This window comes from Diceros bicornis, chromosome X (genome assembly GCF_020826845.1).
Source record: "Diceros bicornis minor isolate mBicDic1 chromosome X, mDicBic1.mat.cur, whole genome shotgun sequence".
NCBI classification, from domain to species: Eukaryota; Metazoa; Chordata; class Mammalia; order Perissodactyla; family Rhinocerotidae; genus Diceros; species Diceros bicornis.
In genome coordinates this window covers 11,544,468-11,562,589 of record NC_080781.1, presented here as the reverse complement: position 1 = coordinate 11,562,589, position 18,122 = coordinate 11,544,468, and the positions used below count along the sequence as shown (strand labels likewise).

Below are 18,122 nucleotides of genomic sequence, written 5' to 3'. Positions count from 1 at the left end.
ACTGGTAAAATCTGAATAATGTCTGTAGATTGTACCAACGTCAATCTCCTGGTTTTGGTATTGTACTATAAGCTACATAAGACGTTATCATCATGAGAAGCTGGGTGAAGGGTACACAGAACTTGTTTGTACTATTTTTCAACTTCCTGGGAGTCTTTATTTCAAAATAAGAAATTTTCAAAAAGATAAAAGGAGCATGACTTTCATAGGCTGGAGTCAGAGGTTCCTCACTCAGAATTTGATGAGAAACAGCCAAGAAGAGGCAGAACGAACTATATCCTGCTTGCCTCATATATGTCTCACACAGACATAGCCAAACCACTTGGTAATTCAGAGTTTAGAGGTCTGAAAATGAAGAACAATATTCTCCCTCCAAAAAAAGTGTTTGTTTAAAATTGTGGGACAAAAGTCGTATATTTTTATGTCTGTCTTAAGTTGGGTTCCCCCAAAGCAGACCCTGACACAAGGATGTGAATGCATGTAGTTTATGTGAGACATCATCCCAGGAAGCACCAGTGGAGAATTAGAGGAAGAAAGGAAGGAAGGAAGGAAGGAAGGAAGGAAGGAAGGAAGGAAGGAAGGAAGGAAGGAAGGAAGGAGGGAGGGAGGGAGGGAGGGAGGGAAGGAAGGAAGGAAGGAAGGAAGGAAGGAAGGAAGGAAGGAAGGAAGGAAGGAAGGAAGGAAGGAAGGAAGGAAGGAAGGAAGCCAACTAAGGATACATTATAGAGCAAGTTACCACTATGGGAAACTGAAGCCCAGTCCCCCTGGAGAACTCTATGGGATAGTTTATGTGCATCAGAGTTATCCAAAATGAGGGAAGAGGGAGCTGGGATGTTTTCTGTGTCATTGGTTAAGAGCGGTATCAACTCCCCAGAAGTCCCAGCCTGCTCTCCTGGTTGACAAAGATGGTCCTTAGGAAGACGGTCAGGCAGACTTGCAGTTGGAAACTTTTGAGTCCACAGGAATTGTGAGTGCCAAGGGGGTATGGGCAGCCCACCAATAGCGACTTAAGAGTGACTCATCAAAAGTACTAAACGGACCATAAAACGAAGTGACTAAAAATATGACATCTCAAATTAGGATATCAGCTATTGATAAAGGTTAAGTGACTTGTCTGAGATTAAATTATCTACTTTCTAAAGTATAGGACCTGTCTTTTCTTTTTGGTTGCTTCAGAAATTATCTCATTGTCTTTTGTGTCCTGGAGTTTCACAAGGATATGTCTAGGTATACTTTTAGTCTCTTTTTTTTTTTTTTGAGGAAGATTGGCCGTGTGCTAACGTCTGTTGCCAATCTTCCTCTTTTTTCTCCCCAAAGCCCCAGCACACAGTTGTATATCATAGTTGTAGAGTTGTAGCTCTTCTATGTGGGATGCTGCCTCTGCATGACTTGATGAGTGGTGAGTCTGCGCCCAGGACCCAAACCGGCAAACCCTGGGCCCCCAAAGCAGAATACACAAACTTAACCACTATGCAACCAGGCTGGCCCCAGAATACTTTTAGTCTTAATTCTCTCTGGGATACTTGTGCTTCTGAAATCTGAGGGTTAATTCCTTCATTGATTATAAAATAATCCCAGCTATTATTGCCAAAAGAATTGACTCTCTCATATTTCTTCCTTTTAGAACTCCAATTAGATGTATGTTGGGTTCTTCTCATTTTATCCTCTACGTCTCTAAATTCTCTTCCTGTTTCTATATCTTTAACTCTCTGTGTTTCATTCTGGAGCTATTTTCTAGCTACTAGCTCTCTCTTCAGCACTGTCTAATCTGCTTTAAAACTAGCAATTTTGTTTTTAATTTTCTTGGCTATTCTGTTCCTTTCAGAAATCCATTTGGTTATTTTCCAAATCTGCCAAGTATTTTTTTCATAGTTGTCTTTGATTTCCTTCTTTACATCTTTAATTATTTCAAACATACTTATTTTATCATCTTAATCAAATGGTTCTATTATCTGAAGTTCTTGAGAGTATAATCCTGCTGTGATTACACCTGATAATAAGTGTAGTTCTCACTTATGTTGGATTGTTATCCTGTGAGTTTCCTAATTTGGGGTTGTGAGCTCAAGTTCAATGGGGTTGTATGTGTAAAAATCTATGTGGCCAGGCCTGAGGGTTCATACCTTCAGAGAGGATTTCTATATGAGTCTTCTGGGTACACCAGGAGTTTCACTTCTTTATGATCACTTTTGTGTTAATTCTGTAACCTTGTGGTTCCTGGACCATCTGCTTGAGGAGCAGGTCCATTATGACAAATTTTCATGGGAGACTTTTCCTTACCCAGAGCCTAGGCCAAGACAGACAAGCTTCCTTTGATGTCTACCTGCTCCACTTGTAGGATATTTTTTCTTATCCACAGTTTAACTAAGTCTGTCAGTCAGGATTCAGTCTAGGTATTTCTTGCAAGAATATCGGAAATAAGTGGTAATATAAACCATCAGAGGTTTTTGAAGTATGAAGTTCAGGAAAGGCTGTTATAGCTCCATTTCACCACCAGGTTTCAGGGGAGTAGGAAGTTAGTATAACCATTCAGGTCAATCTCTTCAAAAGACACCTCAGAGGTTCACAGCTTCTGCACAACCTTGGAGGGTGGTTCATAGTATTACACCAAGAGGCCACTGCAAAACTTAACATCTACAGCTTACACATCTGTGCATGATCACAAGGGGAAAAACAATGACTTCAGCTTCTCTTCCATACTCAGCTCTCAGAATTCTATACCATTGGCCAAATCTAAGCCTAAATGCTTTTTTACAAGAGATTCTCAGGAGTGGTGTTCTTAGGCATCTAGCTACTGCAATATTGGACAGAGTATAGGAATTTAGAAAGGTGATTTATGCCAACAGACAATCCAGTAAATTAAGGATATCACTCTAAATTCTTGGGTTTGTTCAGAAGAAATGGTTCCAAATTTCCCCTTCATTTGAGACCAAAGGTTCATTCCCTCTTCTGTGTATTAAAACCCAAACCTTGATAATACTGACTTCCAACCTCCATTCCATTCACTCAAGGAAAGTGGTAACTTCAGATCATAATTTTATTTCTTGTTTACAGCCACCTCTTTGTTTTTTCCTTCTGTGGATTTCCCTCATTTTTCTTTTTTGTGACCTATACACTCAAAATTTGTTATACGTTGTCCAGCATTTTCTAGCCATTTTATAGCAGGAGAGTTTTCTCAGTAGCAAGATCACGGTGTTGCCAGAACCATAATTGTGTGCGATTTTTGCTGTGAGTACATCTTTTTTTGGGAGGCCAGGGAGTTGGGAGGGAATCCTATATTGCTCTGGATTTTATAACAGACTTTTCCCCCACTGGAACTTGGTGGTTTTCATTCATCTTATTTAAATTTTTTATTTTAACTTCTCAGCTTTGGGTTTCTGGACCATGTGGGTAATATCAATTCAGAACCCATTCTTTATGATTTTTTTTGCTAAGATATAATTGACATATAACAGTGTGTAAAGTTAAGGTGTACAGCGTGTTGATTTGAAACATTTATCAATTACCATCATAGTGTTAGCTAAGTTTGAGGTCTATCATCACATAATTATCATTTCTTTTTTGTGGTGGGAACAATTAAGATCAAGTCTCTTAGCAACTTTGAAGTCTATAATACAGTATTGTTGTCTATAATCACTATGCTGTGCATTAGATCTCCAGAACTTATTTATCTACTGGTTGCAAGTTTATACCCTTAAACAACATCTTCTCAATTTCCCCGACACTCAGCCCCTGGTAACCACCATTCTAGTCTCTGTTTTTATGAGTTTGGCATTTTTAGATTCCACATATAAGTGGACTACAACGTTTGTCTCTTTCTGTCTGACTTAGCTCACTTAGCATAATGCCCTCAAGGTCCATCTATATTGTCATAAATGGCAGGATTTCCTTCTTTCTCACAGCTGAATAATATTCCATTGTATGTATATGCCACGTCTTCTTTATCCATTCATCTGTTGACAGACACTTAGGTTATTCCCATATCTTGGCTATTGTGAATAATAATGCAATAAACATGGGAGTGCAGGTATCTCTTCGATATCCTGTGTTCATTTCCTTTGGATATATACACAGAAGTAGAATTGCTGGATCATATGGTAGCTCTGTTTTTAATTTTTTAAGGAACTTCCATACTATTTTCTATAGTGGCTGAACCAATTTGCATTCCCACCAACAGTGCACAAGGGTTCTCTTTTCTCTATATCTTCTCCAACACTTGTCTTTTGTCTTCTTAATAATAGTCATTCTAACAGGTGTGAGGTGATATCTCATTGTGGTTTTGATTTGCATTTCCCTAATGATTAGTGATGTTGGGTATCTTTTCATGTACCTCTTGGCCATTTGGACTTCTTCTTTGGAAAATTGACAGAATTCAGTTCCTCTGCCCATTTTTTCTTTGGATTGTTTGTTTTTTTGTTATTGAAGTATATGAGTTCTTTATATGTTTTGGATATTAACTCCTTATTCAATAGCATGGTTTGCAAATATTTTCTCCCATTCCATAGATTGCCTTTTCATTTTGTTGATTGTTTCTTTTGCTGTGCAAAAGCTTCTTATTTTAATGTAGTCCCACTTGTTTATTTTTGCTTTTTTTGCTTGTGCTTTTGATGTTGTATCCAAAAAATTGTCACCGAGACCCATGTCAAGAAGATTATTCCCTATGTTTTCTTCTAAGAGTTTTATGGTATTAGATCTTATGTGTAAGTCTTTAATCCATTTTGAGTTAATTTTTGTGAGTGGTATAAGATAGGGGTCCAATTTCATTCTTTTGCATGTGAATATCTAGTTTTCACAGCACCATTTATTGAAGAGACTATCCTTTCCCCATTGTGTATTCTTGGCTCTCTTGTCAAATGTTAGTTTACCATATATGCGTGGGTTTATTTCCAGGCTATTGATACTGTTACATTGGCCTATGTGTCTGTTTTTATGACAGTACCATACTATTTTGATTACTATAGCTTTGTAATAAAGTTTGAAATCAGGAAGTGTGATGCCTCCAGCTTTGTTCTTATTTCTTTCTCAGGATTGCTTTGGCTATTTGGAGTCTTTTGTGGTTCCATACAAATTTTAGGATTGTTTTTTCTACTTCTGTGAAAAATGCCATTGGAATTTTGATAGGGATTCCATTGAATCTATAGATGGCTCTGGGTAGTATCTTCATGATGTTTTTATTCTCACAGACAACTGTTATTTTTATAACATCCCTGGGAAGATATCAGTATTCTTTGAATATTCCTCAAGGAGAGGAAGAGTTATCCATTTTGCATTATTGGGACAGCCTTTTGGGGCTCTACAGCTTTGTTTATGGGGCTCAATTCTAGCTTCCTTAAATGTGCAGGCTCAAGCACACATCTTCTGTCTCTGTGTGAGCATCAAAACCCTATCTCCAGACACCTGGACCTGATACTCCCATGAGCCTTCATTGTAGCAGTGTCTGCCTAGTGCTGTGGTGTTCAGTTTCCCTTTCATTTCTAGTATCAGGAGATTTTCCTTATTTTCTTTCAACTTTAGCTGTATTAAAAAAGATTACTACATTTTGTCTAGCATCTCTGACTATTTGCTTTTCCTTATCAGCTCAGTCTGCCATATTGCTGGAAGCTTTGAGGCATTTTCCGTTTCATCTAATATCATCTAAAAAGGGCAAAGGGCTATGGCCTTTCAAGTGTTATCTATATTATATACTTGTAAACATAAAAATAAAATACATTGAAAAAGACAAGGAACGTAAAAGGAATCCATGACATTGAAAATATCAGAAATGGTTTTGAACGAGATGTTGGCTCAATTTCACATATTTTAGTTTAATAAAGAAAATACATCTTGAAAACATTGATAATTTGGTAAATCAGAGGAATCATGGAAATATAAGGCATCTTGAAGTCAACAACATATTTGATAAAGTGTTTTGTGACATTCATGTAGATGACTTAAGGCATATTCTTTTTTGTATGTGTGTGAGGAAGATCGGCCCTGAGCTAACATCTGCTAATCCTCCTCTTTTTTCTGAGGAAGACTGGCCCTGGGCTAACATCCATGCCCATCTTTCTCCACTTTATATGGGACGCCACCACAACATGGCTTGACGAGCGTTGCGTTGGTGCGCACCCGGGATCTGAACCGGCGAACCCCAGGCCGCCGTAGCAGAACGCACACTTAACCGCTTGCACCACCAGGCCGGCCCCAAGGCATCTACTTCATGGGCTAATAGGCTTAGGTGGGGGCATAGTTTACTAAGGAGCACAACTGCAGGCATTTGATAGAACGACCTGATCTCAACCTGAGAGGAGTTGAGGAGGGCAGGTTCTCAGCATTTATATTGATGATATGGGCGAAGACAGAGAAGACAAAATAATAACGTCAGCAGACAACAAAAAGCAAGGAAAGAACACAATTTTTAAATCATCTTGATGTGCTGAAATGCTGAGCCAAACTTGTAAGGTAATTTTTTGTGAGTGAAGGAGAATTTAGGGTGTCCTTTGTATAATTGGCTTCAATGTTCCTCATGCCAATATTCTGCAAAATCTGTCCAGTAAAATCTAAGTTCTTTTAAATTATTTATTGATGTATAATTTACATACAATGTAAGCACATACCAGATTGGATCTGTTTTGATAAATATATGTATCCAGGTAACTATCATCCAAATCCAGACATAGACCATTCCTGTCACCTCAGTGATGCACATTCCAGTCGATCCTCTCTCCCAACCAGAGACAACCACTGTTCTGAATTCTACCACGAAAGCTTAATTTTGCCTGACTTAGAACTTCACATAAATGATTTAATAGAATGTGTAAACTTTTTGCCTGGCTTCTGTTATTCAAAATAATACTTTTAAGATTCATCCATGTTTTTGTGTGTATCAGTTTCATGGGAGTTTTTTGGTTTTGTTTTGTGTGTGTCGTTCTTGTTTTTGTTTTGTTGCTGAAAAGTAGTCCATTGTATGAATATACAATTTGTTTATCCCCATTCCTCTATTAAAAGTGCAAAAAGGAAACTCCAGACTGGGAGGTGAGAGCATTTCAGCATATCAAGATGATGTAAAAGGATTGGAATTAATGAAGCCAGAGGGAAATTATCTTTGGAGAGCATTGTTGAAGTCCTGTGGTATTTTCCCACCCTCCTCCCACACTGGAGGAAAGAGAGGGATGTTTCCCAGCTCACCCCAAGCCTAGTGAGATAAATTTTAAGAGGACTCTTAGAAGGCTTGATATGCATTGCATAACTGCAGGAGTCACTAGTAACACTATAGTCTATATAAATAATGGTGACCCCAGAGCTGTATCATTTGGCAATCAAAGACACAGTGAACTAGCATCTGACTCACACCAAGGAGAGGCTGATCAAAGCAGCCCATGACATCAGAGTAGAGGGCAGTGCTATGCATTTCCACCCATTGTAGGACAAAGGCTCTCTGTCCATCCTTTGGGCAAGATGTGGGCTCCAAAAATGGGAGAGAGATTTATTTTAAAAGGAAAATTGCCTAATAAATCTTCCTGACATGGAGCAAAGTGATCTGAGCAGAAAGAGGCTGGAGATGTATTTTTGGATGAAGAAGTTGGGGAGAATGTCCCTAAGCAGCCCGCTAGAAGAGATAGTACACTCACCAATATCAGATGCTCCCACTGGGAGAGCTCTGAAAAACTCTGAAGTACACCAAAAGACAGCTTTAACTGCTTGCCAAGCCTCGCAAGTATAAACAGGAGATCACAGCAGTACCAGTCATTTAAGACCTTTCCTACCCCCTAGCTCCATTCCTTATGTTGGCGAGTTCCAAAACTAAGGCCAGCCAACTGAGCAGGGAGGAGGAGATGCAGCTAAAAAAGAAAGAATCCTGAATCTTCCCAAACTGTATTTCTACCCCTCCCAGCCTGGTCCACCCCCAGCTTTTAGATCTGAAGTAGAGTTTGGAATGGAAATATCAATTACTAAAATAAGACTATTCTTATGACTGGAGGGCTTTTATTACATGAGAGTAACTGGAAACATTATGGGACCTGCTCTGAGATTTCCTTTCAGGGGAAAACTTAGTCCACTAAGCAATTGGAGAAAAGAATAAAGTGGTTTTGTGTGTGTATCCAATTGAGATCTATGAAATAGTTACAATCTGTTGTTAAAACATTTAATAGTAGGAATACTGTCTGTATTTTTAAGGCTTATTTTAACGTTTTGAATAAACCATCTAAAATTAGGGCTGCAGCTAATTAAACATGAGGTCCAGAGGACATCATTGGAATGCCAACTCAATTGTGTAAGGATAGAATTACAGTCTCTGCAGGTATGAACCACAGATGTTTGCTCTTTTAAAGAAGGGTGAGATTTATGCCCAGCAAGTTTTTGTTGAAATCTTGACTACCCATTATATTTTATTATAGACTATAATGTTCAGATAAAAAAGGGAAATATAACATCTATATTTTCAAAAAAGGCAAGGTATGAGGAAGTGTAATTCAAAACTGCAAAATTTAAAGTACAAACTTTCAAAGTGATTTTTTTATCCACTTTTGACTAGTGGCTCTACGACCAACTGGGTTGTACTACAAATACGATTTAAGTGTCATGATAACCAAAATCTCTAGGTTGATCGTTGTTGTACCTCATCATTTGGTCGTAGCCAGAATAATAATTGCATTCATGAAAATACCAAATCTCTGCTCATGAGATGTGACAAGTTAATGGCAGATGGTTGGGTAGTTAACTAGAGAGATTTCACTGCTGAGTTATCTACCATAACTGTTTAGAAATGTCTTTCTCATCAGTAAAGATGAAGAATTCTGCTTGCCACCTGCTTCTTCATGAAAACATACTCCTCCTCCAAATAAAAGAGATACATTGTAACTGCAAAGCAATGTGGGAGTAATTAGACCTTCCTAGAAATTCCAGGGCTTTAGCAATGCATTCCTTCCAGCTCTGCTCAAAACATTCTGTAGAAGAAGAAACAGATGTAGGGGGCAGTAAATAATTAGCTTTGAAAAAAATAATAAAGTTAGTGACAAAAAGCCTGAAATTAAAAATTTAGATGCCAAATTTCATGTCTTATACATTCTATCACAGTATTCATTATCCCCTTTATTCATGATACATGGTATTTAATAGGTAATTACTATGTGTCCAGAATTGTATCCTTGGAAATTCAAAAGAAGAGTATATGTATCTTTGAGAAAGTAATGCTGGTGTACATGAAATAAGTAACAGTATTGGACTTGAGGAAAATCTGCAAGTAGGCAGTGGAGCCCAGAACCACCCTCCGTTTTCAGGTTCTCAAGCTAGCTCACCCTGCTGGAGGAACTCAGTTCCTTTAGGACTACCCTTCTTGGTAAGCTATGACCTGACTAACAACGGTTTTGCCACTTCTCGGGATACCCTATGAATTTCCATCAATCAGGGACCCAAGGTACCTCCAAGTCAAAAAATTTTCAGCCCTTTGATAAATCTAGCTTGAAGTACCATAGTGGTAGGCCCCACTGTTATGGTTCACCCACTTCAAGCATTTCTTGATTTTCCTTTGGAAACTAGAATTTTCAAGTGGTATCTTGTGTGGATAATGATGATTTCATTGCTCCTTATTCATCTTCCACCTAGTGAGCTCTAAGTACTTTTCATGCTCATTTCTAAAGCTCCAAAAGCATTTCTCTAACATTCATATCGTGACCATCTAAATTGGGACAATTTGGGGAGAGAATCGGGGTGCTATGAATAATTATGCTGGAATAATACACATACACATCCAGTGCCTTTCAATCCAAGAATTCCACTTTCAAGAAATTTGTCCAATGAAATAATCATGAATATGTGCAAATATTTGGCCACAAAAAAGTTCATCCTGCAGTGCTTAAAGAACGGGGAAAAAACCTAATTTCCAACATTAGTGAATAGGATTATATAAATTGTCATATCCATACAACAAAATTCTATACAGTCATTAAAAATAACACTATAGGTTAAATATTTAATAGCATGGGAAAAAGATTTCAATATATAAACATTTTTGAAGCAAGTTATGATATACTATGTTGATTTGGATCCTGTTTATTCTTAATTTTTGAACTATTTATTGAAGTATATCTTCTTTTTGGTAAAAATAAATTTGTCTCTCTTCAAAGAGAAAAAACACAAATGATTACTAATAAAATGTCAACCAGAGGATGGGATAATGGCTGACTTAAAATTTTCTTCCTTTGGCTTGTCCATATTTTATAAGTGAGAATATTTTGTAAATACATAATAAAAATTGTAATGATTTTTTAACATTATGTAGAGTGAATTACAAATGTCAGCAGACCAAAGGACGACATTCTGTCTTCTGACCAGAGGGCACACTTGTGGACACATAGGGTAGGCAAATTTCACCTCTATCTTTATAACAGTCATTCATGAAGTTGGCTCCATTCTCAAAAACAGTACCTTAAAGGCTGATGCAATTTAATAAACTATCTGGACGCTCATTCTGACATTCAAGCTATCTCATGGGGTCAAGGAGCTGACATGTGTCATCCTAAATGACCAAATCATAAAACAGTTCCTAAGACATTGACCACTGAAGATTTTAAATCTTCCTAATGTTTCAGGAAAGCAATCTCCAAGGTTCACCCTGAGGACATCCCTGTAATAAATAGGACTCAGACAGATAAAAGGATATGGGCAATTAATGGCATCCTTTCAGAAGGGGATGTGAAATGGTGTCAGGTACACAATTCCTCCCATGTTTTAATTACACTTACAAATTGATTTTAAGAAATAAAGGGGTAGGTCCTTGGCCATTGGAGTTATTTGACCATATTGTGCAGTCTATTGAAAAACTGAATTATCATATCGTTAAATTCTGAAATAGGTTGTAGAATTGTTGTAAAGATATAGGATGCAAAATAAAATAGCCTGTTCTCACGAACTAGAAGATACCTTTTGGGGTAAGGTTCGTGACTAAGGAAGTTGATGACAGTGTTTTGCTCATGAATGACTATCATCACTTGTAGGCAAGGATGATTTCATTTCACACTGAATTTAGTAATTATTTATCTTCTCCGTACCTCATTCCCTACTCTGTTGGTGCCTTTTTATGAGAGGGAAATGGAGGTAGGTCAATATAGGACATTTGACGTAAATGACATTTATGTAAGTGTGGATTCAAATCAGAGCCTTCTCTTCTTTAAAGACCTGACTACATTTAAAATAAGATGTAACCTACAAGGATGCAATTTACTTAGATTTGTCAAACACACTTCTGGTGTATAAAGCAAGATCCACAAGTCAATCCTCTCCCCAGTTTCTAGGAACCCAGCAAAAAAACAGCAAAAGCTGACCTCTGACTTCAACTCTTCAACTCTTCCCCCTTCCTCCTAGTCCCAGGTAGAGAGAAACAATCTATGGTAGGGACAAATATCTTGGCTTCACTGCAGGGGAACATCTACTCTAGGGTGACCAACTACCCTGGTTTGCCCAAGACTGTCCCAGTTTTACAACTAAGTGTTCAGCTTCCTGAGAAGTCCTCAGTCCCAGGCAAGCTGGGGCATTGGTCACCCTACTGGCCATCCCTCAGTATAACCTGACTTTACATCTTCTACATCTTGTTATTTGGGCAAGTGATTCAAGCTCTCTGGGCCTTGGCTTGCAAGTAGGTACAAAATAGCACCTATCTTGTAAGTTTGTACTGAGGACTGGATGAGTTTTTATATGTAAAGCCATTATAACACACTTGGCCCTATTAGTGAGCACTAAATGAACAGCATCATCATTAATAATCAGGAGAGTCATGGAAGAAGTAACATTTCAACCAAGCCTTAAGATATGAGCCAGGAAAAGAGGGTGAATAGGAAAAGATGGAGAAGTATAGGCCATGATAAATAGGATAAATACCATAGGATTTCCTTCATTAAGTAGTAGATAATAACAACAATAAACAAACACATAGGGACAGAGATTGGATTGGTGGTTAGCAGAGGGGAAGGGGGGAGGGAGGAGGGTGAAAGGGATAATTCGGTACGTGTGTGTGGTGATGGGTTGTAATTAGTATTTTGGTGGTGAACATGATGTAATCTATGCAGAAATAGAAGTACAATGATGTACACCTGAAATTTTTACAATGTTATAAACCAATGTTACTGCAATAAACAAAAAATAAAAAAAATAGGATATATAAAAATAAAGCAAGATATTTACTTAAAAGCAAATGATATAAATAATGAAATAATGCCAACACCAAAGAAATATTTCGCTTTCTCTGATAATTACTTTTAACAGCTAGATTTGCCCAAAATGCAATGCCTGTTACCCACACCTTTCTAGAATTTATTTATTACAAACCGCAATCTGACTTTAAATAAAACATTAAACTGACAAGCAAACCAGGTTTTACTTACTGAAATAGAAGGAGGTCAAGAATTGCAGAACATTAAAAGGGGATCCTTGTTTATATCTTGCCTCTTATCTTCTGTTTGAGGAAAATAAAATCAAAAGCTGTCAATCCAGCCTTTTCCTGTTGCAAAATCAAAGGAAAAATTAGCTTAGGATTTTTATTGCGGTAAATAAAGGCATGGCAACTTCAAGCATCAAATATACTTTTCTTGTATTACACATATGTAACCTTAAACTTTTATGCCATTATAAAATCACCATGCTTTTACTGATATAAAAAGTGTTTATATCATTGAAAAAAATAATGCAAAGTAATTGATTTGAGTTTGGGGTAATTTTTGAAAACTTGTGATAAGGGAAACCTTCAAGCATCCACAAAAGGAAAATATATATAATAAACTCTCATGTGCTCATCCCTCAGATTCAACAAAGAATCAACATTTTGCCATCTGTTTCGTTTATTCAAACACACACACGCACACACTTTTTTCTTTTTGCTGGAGCATCTTAAACCAAATGCTAGACATCATGTCATTTCACTGTAAATATTTCAGTTTGTGTGTCTATCTGATAAGGGCATTATTTGTAACCTAACCACCATGCCATTAACCCACCTAACAAAATTAACAACAATTCCTTAATATCCTCTCACAATTAGTCTACATACAAATTTGTCTCAAAATGTCATTTTTGAGTTAATTTGTTTGAATCAGGATTTACAAGGTCTGTTCATTGCATTTGATTATGGCTCTTAAGTCTCTACTAATTCTATTACTGAGCTTCCTCCTTTTTATTTTTTAGCTCTCATGATACAAATTTGTTGGATAAACTTGTTTATTTGTCTTGAAGAATACAGCATGGTTGGGATTTTGATGATTCTTCCTTGTGGTATCATTTAACTTGTTCCTCTCTTCCCCAGTATTTTCCATACACTAGTAGACAGACCGTGAGGCTCAATTCAGTTCAGGTTCAATTGTTTTCAGCGAAAATAACTCAAAGGTAGTGCTGTGAACATCCTATTGTATCTCGTGATGAGGCACCTAATGTATGATTCTTCTTTTTTTATTGATAGGAGAGTGATCATTGTGTTCATGGGCCCTCAGCCTAATCCATCCATTTGAAGTTATCAACTTTTCACCCAATGGTTTGGTATTTATTAATGGTCACGGCTACGTTCATTATTTCTTTAATGGTTGAAAAATAATGATTTTCTAATTTTGTTCTATATTTATTATCTAGAATTGTCCTATGAAGAGGAACTTCCCTTCATGAACTATTATTCACCCTCACATACCATTCATACAGGAAAGTCAGAATAAAACCTTGACTCAGACACTTTATCAATTTTCAGCAAGATGTGCAACCTACAGAAACAATAAATTTTTGGGCTCTCATTATCCTTTTGACATAGTCAGCATAGTCTTCTATAGCATCCCCTGCCTTCTGGCACAAAGAGAGTTCCAGGTTCATCTTTCCCAAGTCCTGCTCCGGACATAGAACCTGTCAGTTCTCCAAGGAGCCTTGGGTCTTTTAATCAGGGAATTGTATTTTTACAACACAAACTGGGCAGTAAAAGAGCTTATTGATACCAGATTTTCATTAATTAAAGAACTTTGCAGTGAGCATATTTGGGGAAAACATTTTATGATGAAAAAAAGCAATAAGTTCATATTATATTTTCCTATTCACATCTAAGACTATAAGGTTTTTGCTTTGATTTTATACTTGTATCTCTTTTCTTTCACACTGAAAATCTTGATTTCTTTATTTTTAACAGCTTTAGTGAGATGTCTTTGACATATAAAATTGTATATATTTAAGGTATACAACTTGATGTTTTGATATATGTATACATTGTGTACAGGTCACCACAATCAAGCTAATTAACATATCCATCACCTCTATGTAATTACCATTTGTGTATGTGATGAGAAGATTTAATATAAGATATATCTTCTTAGCAAATTTCAAGTCTATAATACAGTATTAACTATTGTCACCATGCTGTACATTAGATCTCTAGAACATATTCATCTTACGTAATTGAAAATTTGTACCCTTTGACCAATATCACTCCATTTGCCCCTCCCCCCACTCCTTGCACCCACCATTCTACTCTCTGCTTCTATGAGTTTGACTATTTTAGATTCTACATATAAGAGAGATCATGTAGAATTTCTTTTTCTATGTCTTGCATATTTCACTTAGCATAATGTCCTCCAAGTTCATCCATGTTGTCACAGATGGCAAGATTTCCTTCTTAAGGCTGAATAATATTCCATTGTATATATATACATACCACATTTTCTTTATTGACTCATCTGCCCAAGGACCTAGATGTGGAACTGCTGGATCATATAGTAGTTCCGTTTTAAATTTTTTGAGGAACGCACGTACTGTTTTCCATAGTGGCTTACTAATTTACACTTCCACCAGCAGTGTACAAGGGTTCCCTTTTCTCCACATCTTCACAAACACTGAAAATCTTGAATTCTGATAATAGGAACATAATTACTTATTTGCTTTATCTAAACATATGTATAACAATTACAAAACACCAATATTAATGTTACTACTACAATAAAGCCGCTAATACAGTTTAACATTTCTTTGTGGTTCTTTCTGTCCTCGGAAGTTATCCCACTAGAGACGCAGTGAATACACTGTATTTTAAAGTCATTTGAGGTTATTCTTTTTTCTATACGCTTATGACATCATCTTGATGTATAATTAGATTTGTTTCAATTTGTTTTCAATTAATTTTTTTTACTTAATTTTGTTTTTTAATTATGTAAAACATTACATGGTTCCAAAACAAACTGAGTAACAAGGTACATTCACAGAATTCTTCCTTTACTTCTGTCTTCTCATCCTGTGTCCTCCTTCCCCCATAGGTAACCATTTTTTTAATTTAGTTTATTTTTCTTTTTTAAATATAAGTAAATATGGACATACAGATTCATATCCCCACCTTTATTACATAAAAGTTAGGATACTATAATCCTCTTCTGTACCTTGCTTTTTTCACTTAACAATTTAGCCTGCAGATCATTCCATTTCTGTATATAGAGTTTGTCCTCATTCCTTATACAGCTGCATAGTGCTCCATTGTGTGGATTTACCCTGGTTTATTCAACTGGTCTTCTATTGATGGGCATTTGGATTGTTTCTAGTCTTTTGCTACTAAAATAATGCTGCAATAATTATCCATGTGCATATATCATTTTGAATTTTTGTATGAGACCATTTAAATGGATGAATTAACCAACTCTAGGCCTAATATACTGTACGTATTTAATTGTTTAACATGATGACATCCCCCCACAAAATATTGATGGAAACAGTTAATTCCATAATCATGATGATTTTTTGTGGTTCATAATAAAAAGTCATAATCGTGTTTGCTAATTTCACAATTACACAAATACGCACACACATACATCCATGGTAGTGAATGCACACACAGCATTGTAATGATAATGAATATAAGTGCTCACTGGATGTTCCTCTTCCTTTAGCATTCATAAAGCTGAAGGTTGGTGTCATGCCATCAACTGCATTAATAGGTTGAGTCCAAGCATGAGCTTCATAGCAACACTCTTTGGATTGTTGTATAGAGCCAGCACCATGATTTCCCACATGACAGCAGAGGTGATTCCAGGGTATAAAACTCTCCATCAAAATGACAGTAATGTCCTTAGATTGCAGGAAAACCACCAGAAGCTAGGAAGAGGCAAAGAATTCTGGCCAAAGGATGGCCCTGATGACATCTTGATTCAGACTTCTAGCCTCCAGAACTGTGAGAAAATAAATTTCTGTTGTTTTAAGCCAAAAAAATAATGGCAGTAGTGTCCTTGACAGTTGAGGAAGAGGAGGTTCTATCATTGTAAAGTGGAAACAGTATGATCCTGAGTTCATGAACCTGGGTTCAAATCTTGGATCTACTACTTAGAAGCTCTTAAATCTTGGGCAGAAGATGATATGAAAGCCCAAGATATTGTGAGAAGGGTGTGACCCTCAGACCTGACTTGCCATGCCTCAGATCTACTACCACTGGAGCTCTTTGTAAATAAAACTTTTGCATGCTGCCCAGCCTTAGTGGAATACCTGGACTTCCCCTAGGTACATTTAGAGGGCAGGTAGGACAGGTACATGGTGAGAAGAGAAGAAAAGTTTTGTCCTTACTGTTTTCAGATGTAGCAGTTCTCAGAAAAACCAACTGAAATTGTATCTGATTCAAGGTGGACATGAATGAAAGGTCCCTGAGAATCTGGATGTCCCCCCATCATCTGTGAACTTCTTCCTATTTTTCTCAGGGTAGACAATTTAAGATTCATATTCCCCGAAGAGAAACCACACTTACCCAGGGCTTTGAAAAAGCTCACGACATTTATTTGCAAAGAGAACATCATGGATGTTATGCTAGCATTTTGCTACAAACCATAGGTATAGATATTACCTAGGGAACTAGTAATTTTAGTATATAGATACAGAAGTTACTGGAGGACAAATGATCCAGAATCTAGATTCAGTTATTGGAGAATGAATTTATGTGATAAACAAGTTGCTTTGGCGTTCTTTTTTTTTTTTTTTTTTCGCTTGTCAGTTGGATCAAGTTGCACCATCTCAAAAACCAGTTGCCAAGCAACAGATAAAGCTTCCATTGGACCAAGAAAGATCCAGCTTAATAAATCATTTAGCTAAAACCTCTTCCTTTGGAAATTATGCTCCCCAACATTCCCCAGGTATATAACCTGTAATGTAGAAGATTTTAGTTCCACATTTTATTGTCTAAGGTGCAAATTCCAATTGGACACTGATATGATGTTATGCTTAACATTTCATTAGCCTTATAATGAACTCAAAGCAGAGAACTTGCAGGAAGGTAGGTGGGCTGGTTTCCCAGGGGTTTTCTATGAGTCAAGTTCTGGTGGGAGATGAGACTCCAGAGGTAACTCGGGCTCAACAGTAGTATATGTATTAGTGAAGACAAAATAACCAGATTTGAATCCAAACTCTATCAGTTATCAGCTCTGGACCTTAAGCAAGACTTTTTAATCTACGTGAGTCTCAGCTTTCTCATCTGTAAAATAGCAATAACAGAATGTGCCCTACAAGGTTGTTGAAAGGATTAAATGAGAAAATGCATATCAGGTGCTTAGCAGGATGCCCAGAATACAAAAAACACTCAACAAATGTTCATCATTATTATTTTTACACTCCAGACACTTTCTTCTTTTCCTTATTCTGGCCCACTGCTTCTAGCCTATGAGCCTTGTACTTCTGAACTCCCATATTCAGGTCATTGCACATCTGCCTTTTCCCAATGCTCGATCAACTGTTTAGTGTAGAGGAAAGAGCTAACCACTTGGAATCACGAGACCTGGGTTCAAATCTCAGCTTCACCTCATAGTCATCCTATGACCTTGGAAGAGGGATGGAACTAAACACATGCAGGTGTGGCACTCACAACCAGGGGCTGTGAGTGGACCATAGAAGCCCATATGGATCCCAGAGAGGGATACAGGGAGGAGTTGCTGTGGCTCTGAACCTGCACAGTGACAGTCAGATGGGACAGGCCCCCAGTCTCTGCTCAGATCCTTATCAGTTCAGCAGTGGCCATGGGCATCTGTGGATTAATGGAAGCCCTTCATCAGCAGCCAGGTTCATACCCTTGGTAGTAAGGCTTCCACCTTCCCTGCCATCAATCTCCTTATTTAGCCAAACCTACTTCCTCTGCTCATAGGTGGAAGGAGGGAAGCTTGATTATA

General features: G+C 37.2%; 1 protein-coding gene and 1 long non-coding RNA gene across 2 annotated transcripts in view; one reads left to right on the top strand and one right to left on the bottom strand.

Moving 5' to 3' along the window:
• The window catches only part of GEMIN8 (gem nuclear organelle associated protein 8), a 258,299-nt gene that overhangs the window by 82,836 nt on the left and 157,341 nt on the right, over positions 1 to 18,122 (top strand). The gene's annotated exons all lie outside the window — the stretch shown is intronic.
• Positions 1 to 18,122, bottom strand: part of LOC131400745 (uncharacterized) — an 84,590-nt gene that overhangs the window by 41,958 nt on the left and 24,510 nt on the right. Inside the window, exon 2 of the long non-coding RNA XR_009217432.1 lies at positions 12,357 to 12,472. This is a non-coding gene — a long non-coding RNA (uncharacterized LOC131400745). The remainder of the gene's footprint in view (positions 1 to 12,356; positions 12,473 to 18,122) is intronic.